General features: G+C 37.3%; 1 protein-coding gene across 49 annotated transcripts in view; it reads right to left on the bottom strand.

Moving 5' to 3' along the window:
- Positions 1-23213, bottom strand: part of LOC141397847 (uncharacterized) — a 401443-nt gene that overhangs the window by 267975 nt on the left and 110255 nt on the right. For all 49 annotated transcript variants that reach the window (XM_073974611.1, XM_073974616.1, XM_073974614.1 and 46 more), the window contains one exon: positions 10080-10145. The gene's annotated coding sequence lies outside the window, so the exon portion shown is untranslated. The remainder of the gene's footprint in view (positions 1-10079; positions 10146-23213) is intronic.

Below are 23213 nucleotides of genomic sequence, written 5' to 3'. Positions count from 1 at the left end.
GGAAAATACTGTAGTAGTGCAATGACGTATGGGACAAGTAATACAGTATCAGTCGGTCTTGCCGACGAAAATTTACCCTCAAACTATCCCGATAATAGACTTCTACCCACGAACAGAGATAGCATCGCCTACATACATAAATACCCCCGCCAGGGATAACAATCTTGGCGCGATGCGGGGGCTTAAGGTCACAGTTTCCACACTCAACACCCTGGAAGTGTTGAGTTGGGGAACTGTGACCGACCAAAGGTTATCCAAGTAGCGGCCTCCTACTTATTAGAGACCCCCTAACGCCGGGGTGTTAGGCGAAACCGTGCCCATCGGTGTATTAAGGTTTGCAGTTAGAGTACCAACTGTATTAGAACGGAGCCTCGTTGATACCTGGCCATCTCAACGCAGTAATGACTTAGTTGTCAAGTCCTTGCCTTGGTACAGGAGGGCTATGCCATGGTGTACCTCACTTCCCCCATTAAATCTATGACGCATGGAGAATAAAAATTTAAACAAAAAAAACAATTAAAACAAATTCGATTGATGACAACACTGTAATGCCTAAGGATAACTCTTCAAATTCAAAATTCTGTACCAAGTCTGGGGCAACCCGGCCAACGGTTGACGGGACGGTAGTGCCGGGAGGGGACGGACATAAGGTACCCACTATAGGAGCTGACACTGACAGTTTGGCTGAACAAAGCCGGAATCTCCTGGAGATACTGGAGCAGACGTTGGCCCTGCGTCTCAGTCAGGTTGGCTATTCTACATCGGATGACGAAATGACCACCACAGTCATTCCAGCGACTGTAGTCAACGATGACCTCAGTGGAAGCAGCCACCTGTATGAACTCTGGACCAACCGATGCACCAGCTACCCAACCATCGACCGCAGCCGATGTTGCTGGCTCACAAGGACTTGCTGCTGTTGAGGAAGGAACTCCGACCAAAATACCGGCCGGAAAAGCTCTCACCACCTCAGATAGCTCTGCAAGTCAATGGGTCAAAAAGAGGAGGGCGTACCACAGAGCAATGTACTTCCTCAGGAAGTACATTGACAGGGAACCCTCATCTATAACGCTGAGAGAATGTAAGCTGATCAAGATTAAAAGGTAGTGAGAAAGATCGAAAAATCTCACCTCATCTATAACGCTGAGAGAATGTAAGATGATCAAGATTAAAAGGTAGTGAGAAAGATCGAAAAATCTCACCCTCACTTACCCAAGAGAAATCCTGATATCAGTAAGCATTCTCTCGTATCGGCTAATGAAGAGGTTAGGTCAATGCCTACATCGACTCCCACAGCCCCCAAGGGCCAAACCGGGAGCGATGTTGACATGATCCGAAAACCATCTAATGATTCGCCTCCTTCGACCTCAAAGCTCTCTTCAAAGGGATGTCCCGCCACACAGACAGGGCAAACCTCAAAGGAGAAGGCAGTCAAGTCGAAGGGGACGCATCATAAGAGCTCCAAATCTGGGAAGTCCGACCGAACACCGGTCTCCGCACCTGGGGGAGCACCTACCAAACCCAATCCATCTCCACCAAAAAGCGCGGTGAAGAGAGATACGTCAATGGAGGAGCCATTCCCCAGTGCTAAGAGACCCACTTCGGGTCAACAACCCAATATCCATACCTCCCCAGGCGGTTGCCCTAAGACTCAAGGAGATAAGCTCATGGCGCAACTTCGACTATGGCCACGCTGTTATTTTACGACGATCTGGACTATCAGTGGGATTGGAGGTAATCAGTGACTATATATAACCACAATTACACTTCGACGATATTGAAGTTCGGATACCTGATAGAGAAGCCTGGACCCACAACTCCCCATCTCTACCCGGTATAGAGGTCTATACCGACGGATCTAAGATGGAAGGGGGAACAGGAGCGAGCGTCTACAGCGATACCCTCAACTTACGGATCTCGTACAACCTAAGCGAAAATTGTAGCATCTTCCAAGCCGAAATCTTTGCGGTCACGAAAGCAGCAGAGTTGATAAAAAGACATGGAAGGGGACATAGCTGGACCGATGACTATCTATGTGGATAGTCAAGCGGACCAAAAATCACTTAGATCCCATTCAATCAAGTCTGCTGCGGTCTTGTACTGCACTGCAGGAAAGCTTTGGAGGCCCTACGATCAATCGTTACCTTGTGCTGGGTCCCGGGACATTGCGACATCGAGGGAAATGAAAAAGCGGATGAATTGGCGCGTCGCGGATCTGAGTCAAACGACATCGAAATCGATAACTCAATCAATCCACCCTTGTGTCACTTCATGCGGCTCCTAGAACAAGTATACTCGTACAGGGAGAAGGCTGGTCAGATTTGGAACAACGAACCTGGCTGTAAGGTATCAAAGGCAATCTGACCCAACCTCTCCAAACGGAAAACCACTTGTCTACTCTCTATGAGAAAACCCGACCTGAAACTAATGGTTGGAGTAAACACGGGACACTGCAGAACAATATCAATGACCTGCAAATGGGATAGAGATGACTCTACGGACTACTGCAGATTATGCGAAGATGAAAAAGAAACAGAGACGATTGAGCATTTTTATGCCGTTGTCCAATGCTCAGGACCAGGAGAATCCAAATATTGGGTGAACATATAATATCATCTCTGACAACATTCCGCCAAACCGAGCCAACAACCCTTCTTCTTCTCGCCAAGGGTCTGAAGTGGCTTCAACATGAACGAATTGCAGCATCCTAATATGGCAAAACCTCTTTACTCGCTCTCCTTTCATAAATAATTTCTCAATTGTCTTTCAATCCATAGCACCTTCTTAATTATTCTCCCTTATTTTCTTAACTACTTAATTTTTCTTATTTCTTACTTCTCAACTCGATACCTACTATGCAATTATTTCTTTTCTTGTGTCCTACCCACACTATAGGATGAAGACAATGGACCATAAGGTCTCCGAGTGCAGTGGCTGTCCAATACGACAGCTGCGCGTCCTTTAACCTAACCTAACCTAAATACATACTACGTACATATTTATGTTCCCACAACATCCTCGAAGGGACAAGGGAGACTTCGCTTATATTATTGAGTGCACGCCGATTCATATTGGCTCAATGGTATGGGTGTACTTTTTATCGCCGAGTCCCAAAGGCGCACAGTGTTGCCGCGTGGAAAAAAATCAAAAAATGTTATGTTAACTTTTACATATGTTTATGTTTTTTCTTACAGTAAACACATCCGATACAAGGAATCTGAAAGAATTTTGTCGATATGTGCATCCATAATGCAGATATAGCTCTTTAAATATGAAAAATATTTCCCAGATAATCTAAGGCGATAATCGTATGAAAATTAGACGACATCTAAAATAACATTTTCTGAAAAGTTTGTTGATAATATTAAAAGTTTTGGATGGGGATTTGATGGGTGGGCTATAAATATAAAATTTTAGTACAAAAAGTTCACATCAACTGCACATGGGCAAAGTACCGTTATCAAGAATTACAAATTTAAATTTGATAAAAAACAATATAAATTCTTAATATTTGGTAGAGTATATCTTTTGATTGCCACCTATTGCCACCTTGGCTCTTGATGTCCGTTAATTGGACATCTCTTCCAAATCAAAATGTGTAAAAACATTCTGTCCATCCCTGCAACCTTCTGAGATATATCGGTTCAGATGTAATATAGCCCCCATATACATATATATTTTTCCGATTTTGCTACAACTCGTTCAATTTACATCGAATAACCTTCAAATTTGGTATGTGTTATTTTCTTAGGCCCCTGAGTAGCTACACCGATTTTTACAACAATCGGGTCAGATTTAGATATAGCCCCTATATATATCATTCCCCGATTTTGCTATAACTCGGTCAATTTTATTCGAATAGCCTTCAAATTTAATATGTGATATTTTCTTAGGCTCCTGAGTAGTTTCACAGATTTTAGAAAAAATCGATTCAGATTTGGATATAGCCCCTATATATATCTTTCCCCGATTTTGCTATAATTCGCTCAATTTTTGATGAATAGCTTTCAAAATACCCCTCAGTAATGTTGGCGACATTTCCTGAGTATTTCAGCCATGAAAAACTTCTCTAAAAGTGGTGTCTTAAGACAAGCCGTTCGGACTCGGCGATAAACAGTAGGTCCCATATCATTGAGCTAATATGAATCGGGGTACACTCATTAATATGAGAGAAGTCTCCCTTGTCCCATCTGGGATGTTTGTGGAACAATTATAGCTTTCAAATTTGATATGGGATTCCTCAGGTCCTCTTTCAGTTTTACCGTTGACCTGGGTTGATGAATGTTTGCACAAGTACTTATGAGGACACAGGCCTAAGAAAACATCCCATATTAAATTTGAAGGTTATTTTTCAAAAATTGACCGATTTATAACAAATTCGGTGAAAGATATATATGGAGGCTATATCCAAATCTGTACCGATTTTTGCGAAATCAAATCAAAATCGGTAAAACTGAACAGGATCCTGGGGAATATTCCCATGTTAAATTTGAAGACTATTCATCAAAAATTGAGCGATTTTTAGCAAAATCGGGGAAAGATATATATAGGAGTTATATCCAAACCTGAAACTACTCAGGAGCCTAATAAAATATCACGTATTAAATTTGAAGGCTATTCGATTAAAACTGACCGAGTTATAGCAAAATCGGGTAAAGATATACATACATATATGGGGGCTATATCCAAATCTGAACCGATATGGACCAAAGTTGATATTTTTCATTCCTGTGCCCTCATAAGTACATGTGCAAAAATTCATCAACCTAGGTCAACGCCTTCTATTTTTTGTCCACATTTGTATGGAAGCGGCAACACTGTGCGGCGTGTCTTACAACACCACTTGGTATAGGAGTTTTTCATGGCTGATATATTCAGGAAATGTAAGCCAGCATTACACTGGAAGAATTTGCCACCGCTAAAAATTTTTTGATGTTACGGTCAGGGATTGAACCACAGATCTTCTGAGTGCAAAGCGGACCTGCACTGCACTCCGGTGGTTCCCATTGCGTACGTGCCTTAAAAATTAACTTAATTATTTTTGGCTCATGGCAGAGGGTATGGCATATCTCTTCAGTGTAATTTTGGCATACATTTCCTAAGTATTTCTTCCATGTAAAATTTCTCTACAAGTGTCGAACTCGGCGATAAGATATATACCCTCAGAGATATATACCGACAGAGATATACCCTCAGCCTGTGTATATTGAAACAATTTTTCCCAAAATTTGGGCATTTGAACCGACAAAAATGTTGATTAGGATTAAAGGTCAAAAGTTTTGCGGAGAAGATACTAAAAGAAATGGATCGACATTGACCGTTATGGAAGTGGATCTCCAGCCACAACATATGGTGCCATAGGGGGTTTTTACACTATACGGGCTGTTTGCTCAAGAAGTATGGACTTGCCCCTAAAAAGCTTTTACCATCGTAATAGAGGCAGTGAGGTACCGGATGGAGTGGACAAATATAGTCCATATTTGAACCTGATCTATATCTAGTAGATATATTAGGATGTGTAAAGTATAGACCAATTCGGCCACTCGCTTCAAGAGTTACCGTACGAACAATTTTTCCGAACATTTTTGAACTTTTGAGGGGGAGGTACCTGAAGGAGTGGACCAATATGGATTATCTTCAAACTTATTTTGGACCGAATCGGCAGATCCGTTCGAGATTTATCTTGGGCTTCAACCACCTCACACGGTGTCATAGGGATTTTTTGCAACTTTCAGGCTATTTTCTCAGGAAGTGTGGACTTGCCCCTGATGAAACTTGTACCGATGTATGGAGGGCAGTGAATACAAGTTGCTAAAACAAAAATCAATGCGATTCGAGAGATGGCCCTAAATTGAACTTTTTCCGAAATTTTGTGTGGGAGGTACCTGAAGGAGTGGACCTATTGAGACCATATTGGAACCTCATATCACTCTGGTAGAAAGTTTTCGCTACACAAAGTATGGACCAAATCGGTCAATCCCTTCAAAAGTTATCGTGCGCACAAACTTTCCGAACTTTTGTGGGGGAGGTAACAGAAGGAGTGGACCGATGTAGGTCATCTTCGAACTTAAACTAAGCTTGGGCAAAATATGAGAGTTATCGTGCGCTCCAGCCAGAAGGACAGACAGACAGACAAACGGACGGACATGGCTAGATCGACTCAAAATTGTCTGAAACACATTTCGTCCAAACATAAAAATCATTATTTCGATGAGGCACATTTTCATCGCATCAAAGTGCATATACCCTCCTTAGTCTAAAGGCTGAGGGTATAAAAAGTAAGTCCCATATCATTTTGTCAATATGCATAGGCGTGCACTCATTGAGATGAGAGAATTCTCCCTTGAGCATAGACTAATAAATTTATAAACGACTGATTACTCAATTTTTCCGCGGTCAAGTAACTCAAACCCGAAAACTCAAAAAGTTCGAAGACGAATTTTGGGGAAAATGGCAATATTTTCTTGAATATTTTTATCTGAGAATATAGTTCCGATCAAAAACTAACCCCATGCAGTCTTTTGCCAGAACAAAATATTTATTAAGTTGTATTTTTTGGCATTTTATATTGAGTTTCTTAGTTACCACACTCAATTCGAACATACTCGGTGAGAGCATTCCGTCGTCTATAAATGCATTAGTCTATCCCTGAGTAACTGCGATGGGTGATGAGTTAGATACCATACTTATTTAGTCCCAATCAAACAGGACAGTACACACTTGGTCGGTTCAGGGCTCAACTATCTTGACCTATCCTTCCCAAGCAGGAAGCTCTGGAGGAAGAAAAGAACCACATCCCACGGTCATAACATCCATTTACAATGTCGTTAAGGTCATTGATTGTCATCGTGGAAAATCATCCTGACTTGGATATGACAGAAGTATTGACATTGAGCCAAAAGTAGAAAGCGGCCTCCATACTGATAGTTGGAAATAGACAGAGATATACCCTCAACCTGTGACAAAACTTTACTGCTTAATGAGTACTGAGAAAGCTATACAAAATAATGATTCAATTTATACGCGAAAACGTCTGAATCTGTTCTTAAACCTAAACATTTAAACTTTTGTGGGGTAGGTAATGGAAGAAGTGGACCGATTTAGTCCATCTTCGAATTTGACGTAGGTTTGAAAGAACGATTACGATGTGCAACGATTGGACAAAATCGTGGACTTATTTTAAGAGCTATAGTTGGTGGCTGTAGTAGGTCAAAAATCACCGGGCTATTTCTAACTGCTCTTCTTCAAAAAGGTCGAACTTTTTTATCCTCCACCACGAACTGTATTGAAGTGAATGGGAATAATTAGTTTTGTTTCGTTTATGAAAGTACTAAACTCTTCCTTTTATTGCTGGAGTAGTACATATATCTCAACTGAGATTGCTTTCTTCAAAACAGTTAATATGGGGCGACATTTTGTTTCTTTCCAAAACATGGACCAATATTTACAATTTTTCGAATTGAGCGAAATACATAAAACTGGGCAAAACTGACTAGACCTAAACCTGGATATTCTGGATTTGTATAGTTAACAAGAACGGGAGCGCGTTTACCTGTACCGATAAATTTCTGGAGGAAAGTTTCGTAACTCCAGCGAAGACTAAATACCAAATTTCAGTTATTCCCATTGAATATCGTGGGTAAAACTTTCAAAATACCGAAAATTGAGAGGGATCTTTCTATGGGAGGTATATAAAAACATGGAAAAATACGGAAAATTTTCAGGTGGATAGTTTTATACCACCAACGGAGATTAAGTATTAAATTTCATCCGTTTCGATGGGATATTGATGACACAACTTTAAAATACCGAAAATCGGAAAGTACGCTTCTATGGGGTTATTTGAAGAAAAGGGCTTATACTGATAATTCACTTCTGTAATATTTTATACACCCATGGCAATTTAAATACTAAATTTCAGTCATATCGGTGGTATATAGAGGCCACAACTTTCAAAATACTGTAAATCGGAAGGTACGGTCCTAGGGGGGTATTTGAGGACGTCGACCTTTACCGGCACATTTCGGCTGGAATGTTTCATACCTCTATCAAAAACTTATTACCAAATATCAGCTATTTTGGTGGGAACGAGCTATATGTAGAAAATCGGGAGGTACCGTTCTATGCGAGCTATATGAAGACGTTGACATCTGGGAGAAAGTTTTGCATCCCAAAACAGAACGAAATATCAAATTTCAGGCATTTTGATAGTATGTATAGCTAAAACTTTCAAAAATACCGAAAATTGGGAGATATCGTCCTATGGGACTATATCAGGGCATGTGACCTATACCGACAAATTTCATATGAAATGTTTTATATCCCAAATGAAGACTAACCACCAAATGTCAGCCATATCGATGGAATATTGAGGCCACAACCTTCAAAATACCGAAAATCGGGAGGTACCGTCCTATGGGGGCTATATGTAGGCGTGGACCTATACCTACAAATTTCCGGGGGAAAGTTTTATACACCCAACGAAGACTAAATACTAAATTTTAGCCATTTCGGTGGAATATTGAGGCTAAACCTTCAAAATACCGAAAATCGGGAGATATCGTCCTACGGGGTCTATATCAAAACATGGACCTATATAAACATTTTATGGTAGAAATATTTCTTAGCCTGTGGAAACACAAAATACAAACTTACAACCGATTCTGTGGTCAAATGGGACTAATACATTCAAAATATCTTAAAGTGACGCGCACTATATATGGGGCGTTATATGGGGACTCTACCAAAACGTGGACCTATATAAACAAACTTTGGTAGAATTGTTTTTTAACCTCTGGAGACACAAAATACCAAATTACCACCAATTCGATGCTCCAATGGGACTAATACATTCAAAATATCTTAAAATGACGCGTACTATATATGGGGGCTATAACAAAATGTGGACCTATGTAAACATTTTATGGTAGATATGTTTCTTAGCCTCTTAAAATGCAAAATGCAAAGTTACAACCGATTCTGTGGTCAAATGGGACTAATACATTCAAAATATCTTAAAATGTCCTATACATAAATGGGGGCTATACCAAAACGTGGACCTATATAAACAAAATTTGGTAGACATATTTTTTAGCCTCTGGAGACACAAAATACCAAATTACAACCAATTCGGTGGTCAAATGGGACAAATATCCTAAAATTTCCTTAAAACGACGACGCGTCACGCTTCACTTTGTGTGGAGGCTATACGAAAACGTCGACTTACATAGTCCGCTTTTGATACCAAAAGTCCTACATACATATAAAAGATTTTACCAAAATTTCATCCACCTACTTCAATCCGTTCGGAAGCAAGAGTGACTTCCACAGACGGACAGACGGACGGACGTGGCTATATCGATGTAGAATTGCACGCTGATCAAGAATATATATAGTTTGTGCGGTCTACAATGATTATTTCGAGTAGTTACAAACGGAGTGACGAACTTAATATACCGCCATCCTATGGTGGAGGGTATAAAAATGAGAGAATATATCTACTAGCTTTTTAAATAGGTATAAATAGTATTAATAATGATGTCGCTGAGAATAATAATATGTATTACTGTCCTTGGAGATCGTTGTTGGCTTTGTATTGTTGGACTGCAAGATAATACTTGTTGTGTATTTATTTCAGCTAAAGTCCATATTTTGTTGCTTCAAAATTTGAAGAAACAAAATGTTTAACAGTGGGTATTGAAATTGGAGATCATTCAAGGTTGTGAAAGAACAACAGCTAACCCCGACAATTAAGGTTCGGATGATCCCTCAATTTCCACGAGCAATATATGTATCTAAACTTTCTTATATTTTGTATTTTCTAATAAAGAAGTATTACTACTACCACTACTAATAAATTCAGTTTTAAAAATGCATATAACTAGTGTATGCATTTTGCAACAAAAGTAAATTTTGTCGAAATAATTATACCTTTGTCGCCTGTATCTAAATATAAAACAGTGTGTGTATTTAGCTTTCATATTATATTTATCTAGGCGTTTGCTTCTGTTTGCAAACTCGTTATAAGTGCTTAAAAAGACAAACAATTACAATTTCCTAGAAACAAATATTTTGCTTACCTTTTTTTGTAGAAATTGTTATTCTTTATAAGTGTTCCAGACGAATAAAGATTTGTTCAAGGATTTCTGTAAATAAAAGACAAGAAGTAAAGGATGATGAGAATGATGAAAAATAAAAATAAATTAAAAATAAACACTTAAATAATCATTCTTCAAAATTCGTAAGCACACTTGAAATGGACAATTATTTGAGAATACTTTACGAGTTAAAAGACAATCTTATTTATGCCCCTGACCCTTTAACCCTTGAACGGACGGCATTTGTCCTAAGTGTCTTTTGCCTAATTAACACAATCTTATAATGTGAAGCACTTAGAAAATGTTTACGTAAACAAAATACAAAAAGGAAAAGATGACTGAAGAAAATGTACGAAAGACAAAGTGAAGTTAGGAAGGAAAATAAATAATATAACTAAAAGGTCATCACATTCTTAATGGGAAAAAAAAAGATTTTATTTCCTAATTGCAGGATATAAAGGCAAGGGTAAAATTTGCCACACAATTATGAAAACTATTTATTTTTCAAAGGAGATACAATGTTGCGAGGGTTTAGCATTTCCGCCATGAACAATTAATGTGTGAGTTCGAGTCAAAGGCCAGTAAACATCACATCCCAGCAAAATAAATTGGAAGTAGTGCAATGTGGACTAGTTCTTTCACGGCATGTTTAGATGCAGCTCAAACGGAGTAGTGAAAAAGGCACTCCATTCCTCACATTTTAACTGCATTTGGATGCAATCCAAATAATCACATCCACTTGTCACATTTTAACAACATCCGGATGCAGTTCAACGGAGTCATGAAAAAGCCACTCCAATTCCTCACAAATTAACAGCATCCGGATGCAGTCCAAACGGAGTCGTGAAAAAGTCACTCCGTTCCCTACATTTTATTAGCAGTTGTTAGAGATCCCTACAAGTACATAAATCAGATTGTACATCTCTACAGGAGCGGCATACATTTTCCAAAAAGAGATAAGCGTGTTAACACTTCCAAAAATTTTTTAATAAAAAATATTAAATTTGCGAAAAATTTTTCGGTAAAAAATTTGCCAATGGAGTGCTGTTGGAGTACATGTCGAATTCTTAGCTGGTGATGGGAAGACAATATCAAACCCATTTAGCAGACGAAACAAGAACAGTTCAGCTTGGATTAAATGGAGAGCGGAGGAAACACGCATGGTTGCGATTGAATTCAATGGAGGATTTTCATAATTTGTGTTAATGTAATAAAGTTCTTAATATTTTTGTTTTACATACATAAATAATAAATGCATTTTATTTGTTCTGGGATATTTTGTAATAGCTTGCACACATTTCGAAGAATGTATCAAAACACGTGCTTTGGACTGCATCCTATTCTACCCCCAAAGGATTAGTTAAAATGCAATGCCAAAGGGTCAGTTAAAATGCAGTGCCAGAGGGTCAGTTAAAATGCAGTGCAATGGAGTGCATATTTCAGTAGTCACGCTCTTGTTAAAATCATCAGTGAAAATGCATAATTTGATGCACTTCCAGATCACTTGTACATATGATTTAACTGCTTCTTTGGAGGCAAACTTTTTGCTGGGATTTTTTACATTGGTTAAGTGGTTAAGCATTATGGAAAGCGCACTTTTTCTAAGTGTTATCGGAATTGGTGGTAAAAATGATAACCTGTATAATGCAGCTAATAACATAAATTAAGCATAAACATTTGTCACAAAATTATAAATTAGGCTTGAAATATGTAAAGTTAGAAATGAGTCATATCAGTACGTGTTTTGGTATAGCACGCATATAACGATACCCCTCAGTTAGAAGTATTTTGAAGGTATAAGCCACGAAATCTTGTCGAATTGTCTAAAATTTGCTATCAGACATTCTCAAAAAGCAAAACATTGCATAAAATCCGCAATAAATACCCCATAGAATAGTACACTCAAAGCCTAGGTTAACGGATAGGCAGCTACCCATTAGTAATCTTTACCCATGTTGTTTTTGAAAACATGTGGTAACATTGGTTATTTTCATTTATGATTTCGCAAAATCATTGCCACAAATATGTGTTTTACAACTTTTAACATATTAGCAACGCTTGAACACACAAAATTCGTGGTGTTGCGTACCGTTTTTGGACCCGCTAACATTAGTAATGAATTAAAATTATACAAATTTGCTTACACGGGAGATATCTATGAACTCATAGATAACTACGCGTTGAAATTATGAGTATTTATCGAAATGCCTAAAATTTGACAATCCTTAGGTTTTCCAGCTCTAGATCCCTTTCAATGGGACGCTTTAAAGGCATGCGTACATAAGCTGCCTTGCCTGATTGCCTTGCTTTCCTGCTTCACTTCTGACATAATAATAATAAAAGAATAAAGAAGTCCGAGCAAATTTCGAACTGGGTTGCCCTTTTCTTTTTTATTCTTTTATCAGAAGCAAGCAAGGTAAGCAGGCAAGGCAGCGTATGTACTCACCCCTTAACTCCTTCTTTTATATTTAATATTTTTTTTATGAACAATGACCTATTTTTGAAGTCCTAAGTAATTATTTGGCCGGTATGTAAATCGTATTCATGTAAATAAAAAAAATTGTACAAATTGTATTTACATATTTAAACTACGACATATTTATGTTTTACTGTTTTTTTTTTCATTCTCAAAAGCTCTCATTATCTGCGAAATATTCAGTTTCTTACTAGTTTTCAATCTTATATGTAAAAAATGCAACTAAATCAGGGTCATATATGTTGATGAAAATATTGTAATAATCCTGAAAGTATAAACGTCAATACCTCTTTACTTTATTTTATTTGTAAGGTAAAAATTTAGGTACATACATTTGCTTTGCTAGCCTACGGTACCCCTTTTTCATACTCACTGACGCTGCAAAGCGATAGATGTTTCACAAAGAATTATAAATGTTGTACCTTTCTCCAAACATAAACGACCTGAATAGCCATTACTTGCAGCTATTGTGGCAGACAACATGACCTTATTTTTTACAAACACTTTTTCAAAAGTACTACTTTCAGTATAAACTTTAGATAGATTGCCATCATCACCTTGTGGCGATTGTATAAAAACTCGAAAAAAACTGTCCAAATAAAAGCTCATATTTCCCAAAATGGTAAGTGAACTGCAGATAAAACAAGCAAAAAGTATCGATCGGCTTTGCTAACAGACATGTACATACATACCTCAGCCTGTGCCAATTGAGACTTTCATTTATGGACAACTAAAATACCGGCTACACAACCAAAATATGTATATTCCCAAAAAATTATGCATTTAGGCGGTTTACACAGAACTATGTGAATTTTTTGTATTATGAGCTTGTCAACAAAATTATAGAAGTGAGACTCCAAATAAATGCGACGTATTGCTGATAACATTGACTTGGATTAAAGCCCATTCCTGAAGTAATGGACCGACACAGTCCATTTCGAAAGTGAATATAAATTTGGGAGTCACTCCTTTCGATAGTTATCATGCCAACCAGTCTTTGCAATTAAACACCGTTGGATTTTTACAGCTACTGGGTCATAATGTCACAAAGCGTTGTTATCAAAGTCACTAGGACTAGCTTTGATGAAAAAGTCAAAACAATCCTCAAACAATCCTTTGTGAGGGAGGGAGGTGTGATATAAAATATTTATCTTGGAATCTATATATATAAAAAAGGATGATGTTAGTTACTACGCTTATAACTCAAGAACGGCTGAACAGATTTTGACAATTCGCACCAATTCGGAATGGTCTCATGGCAGAAAAGGATAAAACCTAAAAAAATCGCTAAAATCTGCGAAAAATGTGCAAAAATATTTTTGGAAATTTTTTGACACATTTCTATGTAGTTTCGTGTTTAGAGTATACCGTCACACTTTTTTGACAGTTTTTGGCAAAGATTGTATATGCACCAACTGTCAGGGTCCATTGTACTCCTCTGTTTTGTAAATTTTTGAAAGTTGTATAGACATTTTTTTATTCACAATCAAATCGATTTTTATTTATTTTTAAGCGCCTTTTTAAAAATTTAACGGCGAAAACAAAGTTAAAAAACGAGAGTTAAGCTTAAAGTTTGTAATGATTAGTAGTGGTTTCGGTCAGATTCCGATTGAAAAGTTGAAGATGACAACGCAGAAAATGGTTTCCACAGGAAAAAAGTACAAAATCCACAAAATTGGTAGGTTATTTGAAAAATCTAGAGCTCGGAGGTAATTTCATTGGAAATGAGGTTGTTGCATATACATACATATGTACACTTTTAAACCGCAAGTAAAAACATCTTCGAAAGATCAACTTCGATTTATGCCGTATACAATTTGAGCAATACCAGATATCCATTGATACTGTCTTTGTCCTGTCATGTTACTAAAAAATTATATCCCCACTGAAAAGGAGTATGAATTCAATCAGTTTACTTCCCGCAGAGCTGGAAGGCAATTGCAAATGGTCAAATACATACATATGTATGTATGTATATGTATCGAACAAGTATGATATTCAAAATTGGAAAGAAACAAGTAAGAAAGTATAAGTCTGCTGTACCCTCAGCCTTTGATCAAAAACAAAAAAGAAGCAAACACAAGTTTAAACAGCGATTTTAAACCAAGTTTGGAAAAACGTGCTGACATTTTGAGAGTTATCCTTCATATTAGCAGTTTAAGTATGTGCCGGCAGGGTGTCATGAGCCTTTTGGTCATTATCCAGGAAGTATAGTCTTACTCCGGAAAAAGTTGTACCGTTGTAATAAGAATCGTGAAAACAATTTTGCTGCAAAAAAATCAAATCGATCCGAGACGAGCCTTCAAAGTCCACTTTTTCCAAATTTTGTGTGGAAGGTACCCGAAGGAGTGGACCGACTGAACTGGATGAAATAATACGATGTGCAAAGTTTAGACCAATCAGAAACTGCCTGCGAGAGTTATCTTCGTGATTTGACATTTTAGATGGTGCAGTCAGGGTTTCTTGGAGTTTTTAGGCCATTATCTCAAGAAGTATGGACTTGCCCCGAAAAAATTGTACTTTGGTAAACGGGCCGCAAGGACAATCTGCTGAAAAAAACTCAAAACCATCCGAGAGAAGTTCCTAAACTTCATTTATTCCGAATTTTGTGTGGTAGGTACAAGAAGGAGTAGACTGATATGGTCCATATTCAAACCCGATCTATATCCTTAACTTAAACTTAAAATAAGTTTGGGCAAGGTATTACGAATTTCAAAATTTGGTTCGGTTGACGGACATGGCTAAATCGACTCCAAATTGTCCAAAAGAACTTTGTCCAAACAATCTTGGGGTCTAAAACTATTATTTCGTTCGATGAGCCACATTTAGCCTAAAGGCTGAGGGTATAAAAAGCAAGAAATAGGTACTGAAGATTTTTTGATCGAATTATGGACAAATATTGTATCTGGCGACATATTAATTTGTGATATTGATACAATTACCGCAGTGGTCCGTGTTACCAGAGCCATTGTGTCTAATTCAGAGATGAACAAGAAGAGTGCGCCCCTCTAATTTAAACTAGGATTCTGCATAAAAATGCTCTCTCCGAACTTTCGAATTGGGGAGATCACTTTAAACAGAGAAGTCAGAAAGAAAAGCAGACGAAAATGGTTACTTTTATCAAGTAACGGAGTAATCGGATCCCTCTGTTCGAAGTAGGTTAATTGATTAAAACGCAAATTTATATGAGTTCTAAAATGGGACAGAGATTCGAGGAAAATAGAAACACTTTGCCTCTCAGTACCCTCTTTCTTCGACAAACCGACAATTATCGAAAGTACAATTGTCTAATGTACATCTGCGTCAAAGATCGTCATAAATAGTTCAAAACAGAGAAAAATTTGCAATTGAACTCGACAACGAGATAGCAATAAAAGTATAATAGGTTTGAACGAAAGCCATCGACTTCAGTATCTAACAGACTGCGAGACGAAGTTCGCCGGGTCCCCTAGTTTTATATAAAACTTCAGATAAATATTACGATGTACAAAGATTGAACCAATGTGAGCCTTTTCGCGCCCACAAGACATTTTTGTTGATTACCGTATTTTTTAAGCTTTCGAACCACTACGCCACGAAGCATGAACTTGACCCAACATACCGTTCAGTGTGATTTTATAAAATTTACGAAAAATAATTTGTATAAACACATTCTACAATTACCACGATAAGCTAATAACACTGTACAACATTTTTATGGTGATCTTGTGCAAACAATTCGAACTGAGGATTTTTTGAAAGTACAGACACAAACGACAAGAAACCCTAGTTGGGTTTTGTTGTGTCAGATCCAGCTCGGATTATATGGCCCCATCTAAACATGGTTAAATATTGACTTTTTAAAGAAATTCGGGGCTATATCTCTGAAACCAATGCGCATCTTCTTCTGACCTCTGAAGCAAATTTGTAGATAAGGAGAAGAATAACATATTTGGAGAAGTAATGAAATTGAAAAACTACATTTATTGCCTCAAATTTCAAAATATATGCAAAAATGCCATAGTTTTATACATTTCGCACCGTATCCCAAAACCGTTAATTTTTTCTGAATATTTTCTTTTGGAAAATTATTCCCTGGAATGTAATACACAACGGTTTAGAACATGTCATTATTGTAAAATGCCTCTATCCCGTTGTTTTCATAATAAAAATGTCAATAATGTAGTGAAATTCGAAATACGAGAATAAACTGTTGGTGTGAACTGTGTTTGAAATAGGTGTTGTAAAAGATATGGTGCGAAATACCGCTGAAACAACATGAAGTAAGCATTTTAGAGTTTCAGAATGTTCAAAAGATAAGTTCTACTAGTTTAGGGCTACAATATTGCCAAAAGACAGCAAGGCCAAATTCCTATACATATCTGAGATAAACGCCTGATAAATGCAAAAAAGTTTAGATTTAGCCCGGTTTTGATGAGGCCATAAAATCCGAACTGGATCTGACAAGACAAGACCCTACAAGGGTTTTTTAGTCTAAATATGTACTCTCAAAAAATGCATACTAGAAGTTGTTTGCATTTTCAGTGTTGCACAATGTAATTAGCATACACATTCATTATTTTCAAGAGAATAAGGTTTCTTTTATTCTCCAGTGGCTACACAAGAATTTACAATTCTACTATAATGTTTTCTCGAGTAATGTTGGTTTGCTGGGTTGTCTTGTGTAATGGAAAAAATTGTGTATTGAAAAGGTTCATTTCAACAAGTGAAGAAGTATCAGTCGGCTTTGCCGACAGAGATATACCCTCAGCTTGTGTGAATTGGAACTTTCATCTATTGACAATATCTAATCGAATACTGGCTACACAACCAAAATCCTTTTCCCCGATAGTTATGTATTAAGGGGTTTCAGATTTTGTGGCCTTTTTTGCACGTATTTTGAAAGAAAAATATTTTATCTCTGTAAACAGGACCACATAGAGAAGCATCGGTATCAACTTCGAAAGGATCTTCGAACAGACTCTAAACGGAACTTAAAAAGACATGGGTACGGTACCACCACTTCTTCTCCTTAGACCGATATGGGCCATAAACTAAATTTGAAGATAATTTCAAGATCGGCGTACGTACCATTTTAGGGAACTTTGTTAGACTTTTGAGGGGGAGGTACAGGAATGTGTGGACCGATATAGCCTTTCTTCGAGCATAAACTAAATTGGACAAAATTTTACGGAGGCCAAATTTTGGATCGAGTCAGCTGATTCCTCCAGAGTTATGGACGGAGCAACTACACATGAAGCTCTACGGCTTTCGGAAATTTTATCAGGAAATATGAACTTGCCCCTGAAAAAACTTGTACCGTCGTAATGGGGGCAGCGAATACAAGTTTTTATAAAAAACTCAAAGAAATTCGAGAGCAGGTCATCAACTGAACTTATCCGAAATTTTGTGTGTGATGTACCCGGAGGAGTAGATCGACAGAGTCCATATAAAAATATGGACAAAATCGGTTGCTCCTTTCAAGAGTTATAGTGCGCACAATTTTTCCGAACATTTTTGAAGTTTTGTGGGGGAGGTACCCGAAGGAAAGGACTAATATAGCACATATTCGAACTTAAACCAAGTTTGAACAAAATATTACGAAAGCCAAATTTTCGATTCGTTCGAGGGCTGTAATGCGCTCTAACGACTACCCATGGTACCATTGGGTTTTTAACACCTTTTGGGCTATTTTCTCAGGAAGTATGGACTTGCCCCTTAAAAAACTTGTACCGTCGTAATGGGGGCAACGAATACAAGTTGCTACAATAAACAAGTGAGCAAAGGCTATAGCCGGGATGGGGCCGACCATGTGATACCCTACACCACTACCCCTGTGCATAAGCTTTTCACTGCTAAACATTTCTTTTAGGGAATATAATCCGACTACCGCCAAAAACAATATGCCTCTTTCTCTCTGGGACCCCCATAAGCAAACAAAATTTCGTGACCATCCGATCAAAATTACGACCTGTAGCTTGATTGCAAAAAATGGTAAAATTCGATGCATTATCGACTATTGTGGTATCTCCCTTGTTTGACCACCTTCGCCAACCTGATTTACACCAATGTAAAGGTAATATTTTCTTCTTCCGTTTACAGGCTTTGCCGTTTGAATACCACTACTAGAAGCCGATATATTCACAAAGAATAAAACTTTGAATTTGTCTCCAAATGAGTTTTTCCACATTCTGACCCCTAAATATTATCCGACTATCACCAAAATCAATAGGCTTCTTCCTCTGTGGGGCCCCCATCTACCCCCAAAAATTTCGTCACCATCCGATCAAAATTCCAACTTGTAGCGTGATTACAAAAAATGGAAAAATTGGGTTTATTACTGATCAAAATTGCGACCTGTAGCGTAATTACAAAAAAATCGGAAAATGGGATGCATTATCGACTATTGCCATATCTCTGCTATTGGACCACCTACGACAACCTACTTTACATCGTTGTAAAGGTGATATTCTCTACTTTCCTTGCTAGGTTTTGCTTTAGATATACCTTTAAAAGAAACAGAGATATTGGCTTTGAAATAAAACGTTGACCTTTCTCCAAATAAATGTTTGCTCATTCCGACCCCTGAATATTATCCGACCATCATCAAAATCAATAGGCTTCTTTCTCTTTGGGAGCCCCATTAACCCCCAAAATTTCGTGACGATCCGATCAAAATTGCGACCTGTAGCGAGATTACAAAAAAATCGGAAACTGGGATGCATTATCGGCTATTGCCATATCTCTGCTATTTGACCACCTACGACAACCTACTTTATATCGTTGTAAAGGTGATATTTTGTAGTTTCCTTGCCTAGTTTTGCTTTTGATATACCTCTTAAAGAAACAGAGATATTGGCTTTGAAATAAAATGCTGACTTTTCTCCAAATAAGTGTTTGCCCATTCCGACCCCTAAATATTATCCGACCATCACCAAAATCAATAGGCTTCTTCATCTGTGAGACCCCCATTAACCCTCAAATTTTCGTGACGATCCGATCAAAATTGCGACCTGTAGCGTGATTTCCAAAAAAAATAGAAAAATGGGATGTATTACCGACTATTGCGATATCTCCGTCATTTGGTTACCTACGCCGACCTAGTTTACATCATTGTTAAGACGGGATCTTCTACTTTCATAGTCAGGCTTTGCTTTTGGAAAGTTTACAACTAAAGCTGTGGTATTCGTCAATATAATTAAAATCGCAAAAATGAAAATTGGGGTTTTATTTGCTACTATTGTGATATCTTCGTTGTTTGATCACCTAAGAGCACTTACTTTACATCATTAGAAAGGCGATATTTTCTACTTTAATTGTCAGGTTTTGCTTTTGGTATACCCCATATAGAAGCTGAGATATTCGCTTTGGAAAAAAACGTTGTCTTTTTATCCACCTAAGTTTTTTGCCCTTTCCGACCCCTAAATACTGTCCGACCATCACCAAAATCAATAGGCTTCTTCCCCTCGGGGACCCCCATCAACATGCAGATCAAAATTGCGACCTGTAGCATGATTACAAGGTTTAGATGGACAGACGGACAGACGGACAGACGGACGGACGGACGGACTGACGGACGGACACACATAGCCAGATCGACTCAGCTCGTCGAGACATTCATTTTGGTATATATAAGTATGGGTCTACGACCATTATTTCGATGCGTTACAAACTTTTTGGCCAAAACCAACTTATAATACCCTCCCCACATAGTGGTGTAGGGTATAAAAACAAAGCTATTCTAGAGGAGGTCTTAAAATGAACTTATCCGAGATTTTGTGTGGGAGGTACCCGAAGTAGTGAACCGATTGAGTCCATATTGGAACCTGATCTAAGTCTGGTAGAAAGTTCACGATATGCAAAGTATGGGACAAATCGGCTTCTCCTTTCACGAGTTATAGTGCGCACAATTTTTCTGAACATTTTTGAACTTTTGTGGATCTTAGCTATGTATATTAGGGATATAACTTTTTGCACTTTTTTGCAAATATCAAAAATACCACCACATAGCCGTGTAGAGCATGAAAAACTGTTATGAAATATGGTGTAATTTTTTCTCTATCGCGAAAAAAGTTTCCGCACCAAATGCATTGAAGTTTAGTAATGCATTTTTTAATTTTAGTTGTTATAAAAACATATTTGCTTTTCATTAAAATTTTTATTTTTTTGTAATCTAATTTAAAATCATTATCAAACCGTTCTGGACCTATTTGTTCTCAATTCGCGCCATTTCGGAACATATTAGGAACTTTTGACACTATTGCAATTATTGGTTTTTCTTTATAAACTCGTGAATTTTATGTTTATATTTATTGTACCTATCGGACAAGAGAATATGGTGTCATTTGCAACAAAATCGCGAAAGTTACAGACCGTTTTTAATGACTTTGCCTGTGAGAATTACATTTATTTTCTACTAGCTTAACCCGGTGCGCTTCGCTACCCCGACTAAGTGAAAAATAAATGAATGAGTCCTACGTAGCTCACATTTAGCTCACGGCCGAAAATATACATGGGAGCTATATCTAAATCTGAACCGATTTCGAAATATTTTGGCACAATTATTTCTAGACCAAATTCCGTCGCACATTACGAATGTCATTGAAATCGGACATATACAGCGTGATTGGTGCATCAAATAAATGATATCGGCCGAAAATATATATGGGCGCTATATCCAAATCTGAACCGATTTCGATATAATTTTGAACATCTATTTCCAGGCCAATATTCGTCATAAATTCCAAATGTCATTGAAATCGTACATATACAGCGTGCATTAAGTTCATCAAATCGGACGAAAATATATATGGGAGCTATACCTAAATCTAAACCGATTTCGATATCGATTAAAAATTTCATTGAAATCAGACATATATAGCGTGTTTGGAGCATCAAATACATGAAATCGGCCGAAAATATATATGAGCGCTATATCCAAATCTGAACCGATTTCAATATAATTTGGAACATCTATTTCTAGGCCAATATCCGTCACATATTCAAAATTTCAACGAAATTGGACATAACAGCGTGTTTGATGCATAAAATACAGGAAATCGGCCGATAATATATATGGAAGCTATATTCAAATCTGAACCGATCTCGATATAATTTGGCACATTTATTTCTAGACCAAATCCCGTTACGCATTCCAAATTTCAGCTAAATTGGACATATATAGCATAAAATACAGAAAATCGGCCGAAAATATATAAAGGAGCTATATCAAAATCTAAGCCGATTTCAATATAATCCGGCACATTTATGTTTAGACCAAATTACGTTACACATTCCAAATTTCAGCGAAAGTGGACATATCTAGCGTGTTTAGTGCATCAAATGCGGAAAATCGGCCGAAAATATATATGGAAGCTATATCCATATCTGAACCGATTTCGATATAATTTGGCACATTTATTTCTAGACCAAACCCCGTTACGCATTCCAAATTTCAGCTAAATTGGACATATATAGCATAAAATACAGAAAATCGGCCGAAAATATATAAAGGAGCTATATCAAAATCTAAGCCGATTTCAATATAATCCGGCACATTTATGTTTAGACCAAATTACGTTACACATTCCAAATTTCAGCGAAAGTGGACATATCTAGCGTGTTTAGTGCATCAAATGCGGAAAATCGGCCGAAAATATATATGGAAGCTATATCCATATCTGAACCGATTTCGATATAATTTGGCACATTTATTTCTAGACCAAGTTCTGTAACACATTCCAAATTTCAGCGAATTTGGACATATATAGCGTGTTTGAAATCGTAGAAAATATATATAGGAGCTATACCCAAATCCGAACCGATTTCTATATAAATTGGCACATATATTTCTAGGCCAATATCCATCACACATTCTAAATTTCAGCGAAATTAGACATATATAGCGTGTTTGGTGCATAAAATAAAGAAATCGGCCGAAAATGTAGGTATATGGGAGCTATATCCAAATCTGAACCAAACTCGATATAATTTGGCACATTTATTTCTGAAACAAATTCCGACACATATTCCAAATTTCATTAAAATTGGACATAAATAACATGTTTGGTACATAAAATAAGGAAATCGGCCGAAAATATATATAGGAGCAATATCCAAACCTGAACCGATTTCGATGTAATTTGGCACATGTATTTCTAGTCCAAGTTCAGTCACACGTTCCAAATTTTATTGAAATTGGATATAAATACCGTGTTTGGTGCCTCAAATACATGAAATCGGCAGAAAATATGTATATAGGAGCTATATTCAAATCTGAACCGATCTCGATATAATTAAGCACATTTATTTCTAGAACAAATTCCGTCAGACCCTCCAAATTTCAGCGAAATTGGACATATATAGCATGTTTGGTGCATCAAATGTGGAAAATCGGCCGAAAATATATATTGGAGTTATATCCAAATCTGAACAGATTTCGATATAATACGGCACATTTATATCTAGATAAAATTCCGTTACACATTCCAAATTTCAGCGAAATTGGACATATATAGCGAGTTTGGTGTATCAAATGTGGAAAATCGGCCGAAAATATATATGGGAGCTATATCCAAATCTGAACCGATTTCGATATAATTCGGCACATTTATGTCTAGACCAAATTCCGTTACACATTCCAAATTTCAGCGAAATTGGAC

Source organism: Musca autumnalis, unplaced genomic scaffold (assembly GCF_047663935.1).
Source record: "Musca autumnalis isolate F117 unplaced genomic scaffold, ASM4766393v1 scaffold_3, whole genome shotgun sequence".
Lineage (NCBI taxonomy): Eukaryota > Metazoa > Arthropoda > Insecta > Diptera > Muscidae > Musca > Musca autumnalis.
The sequence above is the reverse complement of the archived record's forward strand: the minus strand, read 5'-3'. Positions and strand labels throughout refer to the sequence as shown.